Below are 6,018 nucleotides of genomic sequence, written 5' to 3'. Positions count from 1 at the left end.
GCTGACCAAATGTCAGATGTTTTCAGGTGCTTGACATGCATTAATCCATTTGATTGCCTCCAACCCCACCTACCAGCCAACCTGGTCTTCAGTCAGTGGGTTTAAACCTCAATATATTAAGTGTGATCATACAGGACTTTGCAGCAGGCTTAATTTCATACTTCAGCCATGCTCATTATAGCTTCCATCCAACCTTTCTCTTAATTTCCTTATATCGCTTGAGGCCATTAGCCATTAAGTTCCTTTGTGGTCACAGGCAATGTAATTTAACCATATTCAGCTCCTGTTGGTGAAGATATCACCTCCTTTTGTTGTCTTGCACATCATAGTAGACACTATGTATGTTACTAAGAAAATTCAAGACCAGATGCAGTGGTTCACACCTGTAATCCCAGCACTTTGGGAGGCCAAGGCAGGTGGATTGTTTGAGTCTAGGAGCTCGAGACCAGTCTGGGCAACATAGTAAGAACGTGTCTTAATAAATAATTAAAAAGAAAGAAAATTTCAGGCAAAACAGATGTGATGCTTAAGAGATTCACTATTTTAAAAGCAATACAAGTACCATTGAAACAAAAAGGATCAGTGGGTCAGTATTAGTCTCTTAAAAACTACACCCACTCCTGGCCGGACGTGGTGACTCACGCCTGTAATCCCAGAACTTTGGGAGGCCAAGATGGGCAGATCACCTGAGGTCGGGAGTTCAAGACAGCCTGACCAACATGGAGAAACCCCGTCTCTATTAAAAATACAAAAAATTAGCTGGGCGTGGTGGCACATGCCTGTAATCCCAGCTACTGAGGAGGCTGAGGCAGGAGAATTGCTTGAACCCAGGAGGCGGACGTTATGGTGAGCCGAGATCACTCCATTGCACTCCAGCCTGGGCAACAAGGGTGAAACTCCATCTCAAAAAACAAACATGGCACATGTATACATATGTAACAAACCTGCACATTGTGCACATGTACCCTAAAACTTAAAGTATAAAAAAAAAAGATGAGAAAAAAAAACAAAAAACAAAACAAAACAAAACAAAAAAAACCATGCCCACTTCTAAATCTTGAGTCAAGATTTAGGCAAGGTCTCATTTGCAGAGTTTGTACTGTGCAAATAACAGGTATTTTTTCAAGTTGCACAATATTCCTGCTCCTCCTAAGGTCAACATGGCCCTTGATAGTCTTCAACTTTATTTTCTGCCACTCTACCCATTGCTGTCTCTCAGCCACCTTGGTTTTCATCAGTTTCTAAATATGTCAAACTCTTTTTTGCTTCAGGGTCTTTGACTGGAATCTTCTTTCATTCATTCTTTCCCTGGCAAATTCCTACTCATTCTTCAGGTGTCCGCCTCCATGTTACTTTCTCAGACTGTCTTTCTCTGACTTCTCCCATCTAGATTATATCCCTTTGATAGTCTCTTTAGTAGATCCTTTGTTCTTTTTCTTCATAACACTTAACACAATTTATATTTACAGTTTTTAATGCCATAGTCTGTTGTCAAATTTTCCATGAGGACAATAATCATGTGTTCTGTTCACCATTGTATGTGTAGCACTGAGCACAGGGCCTGACAGAATACACCCTTATTCAGTAAATGAATGAATGAATGAATGGCTTCCTGTGAGTGAACATGGAATGTGAGAGATTTCTTCCTCTTTAAATACCACTGCTGATAAAGTACTAAGGCAGAATCATTGATAAAGTAGATCATGGGCCAAATTCTGCCTTTAGATATCAAAAGGAATCTTTAGAGAGGAAAGATCACCCTAGTTTAAAAGGATTCATGTAGGAGATGGGAATTGGAACTGATTTCGGATGAGGAGGCATGGTAGTTCAATTCTGGAAAGAGCATAAGGTACAGATATAGGCATTAGAATCTTAATAACAACAATTAACTGACATTTGTTTATTTTTGGTATTTTGTTTTTGTTTTTGAGACAGAGTCTAACTCTGTTGCCCAGGCTGGAGTGCAATGGTGTGATCTCAGCTCACTGCAACATCTGACTCCCAGGCTCAAGTAATTCTCATGCCTCAGCCTCCCAAGTAGCTGGGATTACAGGTGTGCATCACCACACCTGGTTTTTGTATTTTTAGTAGAGACGGGGTTTCGTCATGTTGGCCAGGCTGGTCTTGAAATCCTGGCTTCAAGTGATCCACCCACCTCAGCCTCCCAAAGTGCTGGGATTACAGGCGCGAGTCACTGCGCCCAGCTTGACATTTATGGAACTCAAACACTGTAATTTAGGAGATGCAGTAGCACAGGAATTGGAAGTTCAGTCTTTGGATTCCAATCACAGCAGAGTAAGCTTGGGCAATTATTCAACATCTCTGTGCCTCTGTGTGCTTAGTCCCTTGCATGATTGCCTTCTGGAAATCCATAGGAAAGGCTTTTCCTGGACTTCCATCGGCTTTTGGGATCTTAGAATTCTTTTTTCCTTCCTTGACAGGAAATATGTATAGGAAGAACAAGGTCCTCTCTGCCTTGTGTTTGTCAGTATGATTTCTTGTGACTATTTCCCCCTAAACACAAGGTTTTTCTGAGTTCAAGGATTTTGGGGCTGATCAAAGAAGAGATGTGACCACAAGGTGGCAGTAGCATGCAACAAGCTTTATTTGGGTGGTGCCTGACAGACTAAATGTAAGGAGGACATCCGTCACAGCTGGAGACCTTCCAGAGGCAGAGGTGTATGGGCACCATGCAGAAGGGGAAGAAGGCAAGGGAACTACTCCTGGGGTAGGGGAGAAGCAGAAATGGGGTTTATCTGTCTAGGCGATGTTGTACAGCTGCAAGATGGGGAGTCTCTGAGTCAGAAAACTTGGAAGGGCAGCAGAGGTTTGGGGTCTTTTATAGCCCTATGCTTTGTCTTATCTTTGGTTAGCAGATGCCAGGTACAGTTTTATCTTTGGCTAGCAGGCAGACTCTAAATGGCTAAAAACATGGCCATCTGAGCTATATATGTGTGTGCCTGTGTGTGTGTGTGTGTGTGTGTGTATACATATATATACTTTTTTTTTTTGAGATAGAGTCTTGCTCTGTATCCCAGGCTGGAGTGCAATGTCTCACTGCAACCTCCACCTCCTGGGTTGAAGAGATTCTCCTGCCTCAGCCTCCCAAGTAGCTGGGACTACAGGCATGCATCACCATGCCCAGATAATTTTGTAATTTTTAGTAGAGATGGGGTTTCACCATGTTGGCCAGGCTGGTCTCAAACTCCTGACCTCAGGCGATCTGCCTGCCTTGGCCTCCCAAAGTGCTGTGATTACAGGCGTAAGCCACCGCACCCAGCCCATCTGAGCTGTATTTAAGCGATTACATGGATAAAATTTTGAGCTTAGATAAGGTAAGTTTTGAGCTAATGGTCCCAGCCTGACGTGAAGAAGCAAACAATATGTGCCCAATATACTCAGGCCATCTTTAACACCTTTATTTTCCTAACTTTTAATTCATTGATTTTTGAAACTAGAGTTGCTGAAATTCTAATTTACATTAAATTATTAAGGTTTACTAATTAAGCCTTTAAATAATATTTCTGTAAATTTTTAAAACCTGACTTTTGATATAGACGCCAACATTTTAAAGCTGTCATGGATTTTAAGAGTCTCAATATTATCTATAAAAATCTTTTTAGCAACTACCTTGGCTGAGTGCTCATATACAAAAGTTTATTTTGATTAAATCAAGGGAGCTATTGGATCCTCTCTAGGTCCAAAACCCTAATGAAGGGTTTTATGAAAATTAAAATCCAAAGTCTTACCACAGAAATATAAAGTGACTTTTTTTTTTTAAACAGATGAAAAGGTAATGCTTGGGATGCCTGCAAGTGACTAAAAGTTGGAAAGGGAAGTTCTGATGTGACCCAAATTTGTAAGTTCTTAATGTCCTATTTGAATTTTTTTAAAAATTCAAAAATTCAGGAACATATGCATGTCATTTGTGTACATACTGACAAAGACTATCCCTTTGACCAAACTTCTGAGCCTCTTCTTGACTAGGCCTTGACTTTGGGCACTACCCCACCTGTAATTGTTGGCCTACCTCAGTCTTAACAAGAATCCTGTCAGTTTAGTGAGGATCCCACCACTCTGGGTATCTGATCATTCTCCACTTCTGAAGTATAAGCCCTTAGCCTGCCTTCAGCAAGAATCCTACCACCCTTGATGTCTCCTTTTAGTACTTTTCTATCCAGTGACCCTCCCTACTCTACCTGTTGGTTATAAATACCCCGGCTGTCCTTGCTGTATTCCCAGTTGAGCCCAGTCTTGCTTCCCTATTACAATGTTTTGATTGCATAGTCCTGAATAAAGTCTTCCTTACCATTTTAACAAATGTCATAATTTTTTTTCCTTAACAATACCTCATTCTTAGGATACCAATCCTAACATTCTTTTATACTCACCTAACCTAAAAAAATAAATAAAACATTACATACACAATTGATGCATAGGAAAAGTTTTTCAATCCCATTCATAATATAGCAATAAAAAATTGAAACTGAACTGAAATACTATTTATTGTTTAACGGGTTGGCAACAATCCAAAAGTCTAACAACTTACTCCACTGATAAAGCTGTGGGAAAAACAGGCACTCACGTACATTGCTGATTTGATTGCAAAATGCCAACATACTCATGGATGGGTATGTGGCCATATTAGGCAAATTTATATATGGATTTACCATTTGAACTAACTTCTGGGAATATATCCTAAAATAAGATGTGTTCCCATGATTATTCATTACAGTACTATTTGTAATAGCAAAAGGCTGGAAACCACCCAGATGTCCATCCATAGGGAAGGAGCTGAATATATTATGGTACTAATTTTATCTACGGCTGGGGAGCTTATTCAGGTTGGCTCCTTAGTCTTTGACATGGCCCTAACAGTTTTTGGCTGCTTTCTGAATTACATTGTTCAAGTTGAAAATATTATGGCACATCTACACAATGGAGTACTATATAGAAATGAGGAATAGCTCTATGTTAGTATTATATAATCGCTAGAATTTATTATAAAGTGAAAAAAGGAGGAGAAAAGTATGCTACTACTGTTTATCTAAGAAAAGGGTAAGTATAAGCATGCATAATTACATTTTTAAAATGAAAAAATGAATCATAAAAAGTGTTTAAGTCAGTACTTACAGGGCAGGAAGGAAAAAGTAGAGGCGAGACCAAGGATTTTCAAAATAAAGGGAGTTACAGATGTGTAATCAAAGAAGTTACATAAAACCTTGACTTCCTTAATTTGAATCAGAAGTATCAAAGAGTTCATGATATATTTGATTTAAAAGACAAAAACCAAACCAAAACAAACCCATACTAACCAGCTCTGTCCATTGAACAGGTATAGAAACAATCAAACACATTAACAACACGACAAACATTTTTTGTTGGTTGTTCCTTGCAGCACTAGCTTAAAGGGGACAGACATTCAGATTACGCTCTTTAAATACCATTTCCCACTAAAGGATCCAGGGCACTTAGGAGTAATGGCTTGCTATGGGTATGGAGTAAGAAATACACAGAATGAGCCTGGAAAGCAAAGACTACTAGGAAAGTATCAAAAAGACTCAGGAGCCAACCTGAGTAAACTCTCACCGGCCTAAAATAAAACAACTTGAGCACTAATAGTGATAATAGCTACAGTGGATTACAACTCACCAAACTTCTTTAAATCCCGGGATTCATAATGATGGCTGTTTACTTTTGAGGGTTTTTAAAAAAAATACTGCAGAGATTTTTAAATAGTATATGGTAGTGATCTAATTTTATTTTCCATTAGAATAACCATTCATTCAGCATTACTTATTGACTAATTAATCATTTTCTCATTAATACATAATGCCAGTATATCAAATTCCCAAATACATAGATATGGGTCTCTTTTTGGGGCTCTGTATCTCCTTCCTTTAATTGTCCATCTTAGTGCATTTAATAATACAAGACTGTCTCAATTACTATGGCTTTATTGTAACTCACTAGCTGGTAGGACAAGACCTTCCAATCTTACTTTTCTTCTTCAAAATT

This window comes from Nomascus leucogenys, chromosome 15 (genome assembly GCF_006542625.1).
Source record: "Nomascus leucogenys isolate Asia chromosome 15, Asia_NLE_v1, whole genome shotgun sequence".
NCBI lineage: Eukaryota > Metazoa > Chordata > Mammalia > Primates > Hylobatidae > Nomascus > Nomascus leucogenys.
The sequence above is the reverse complement of the archived record's forward strand: the minus strand, read 5'-3'. Positions refer to the sequence as shown.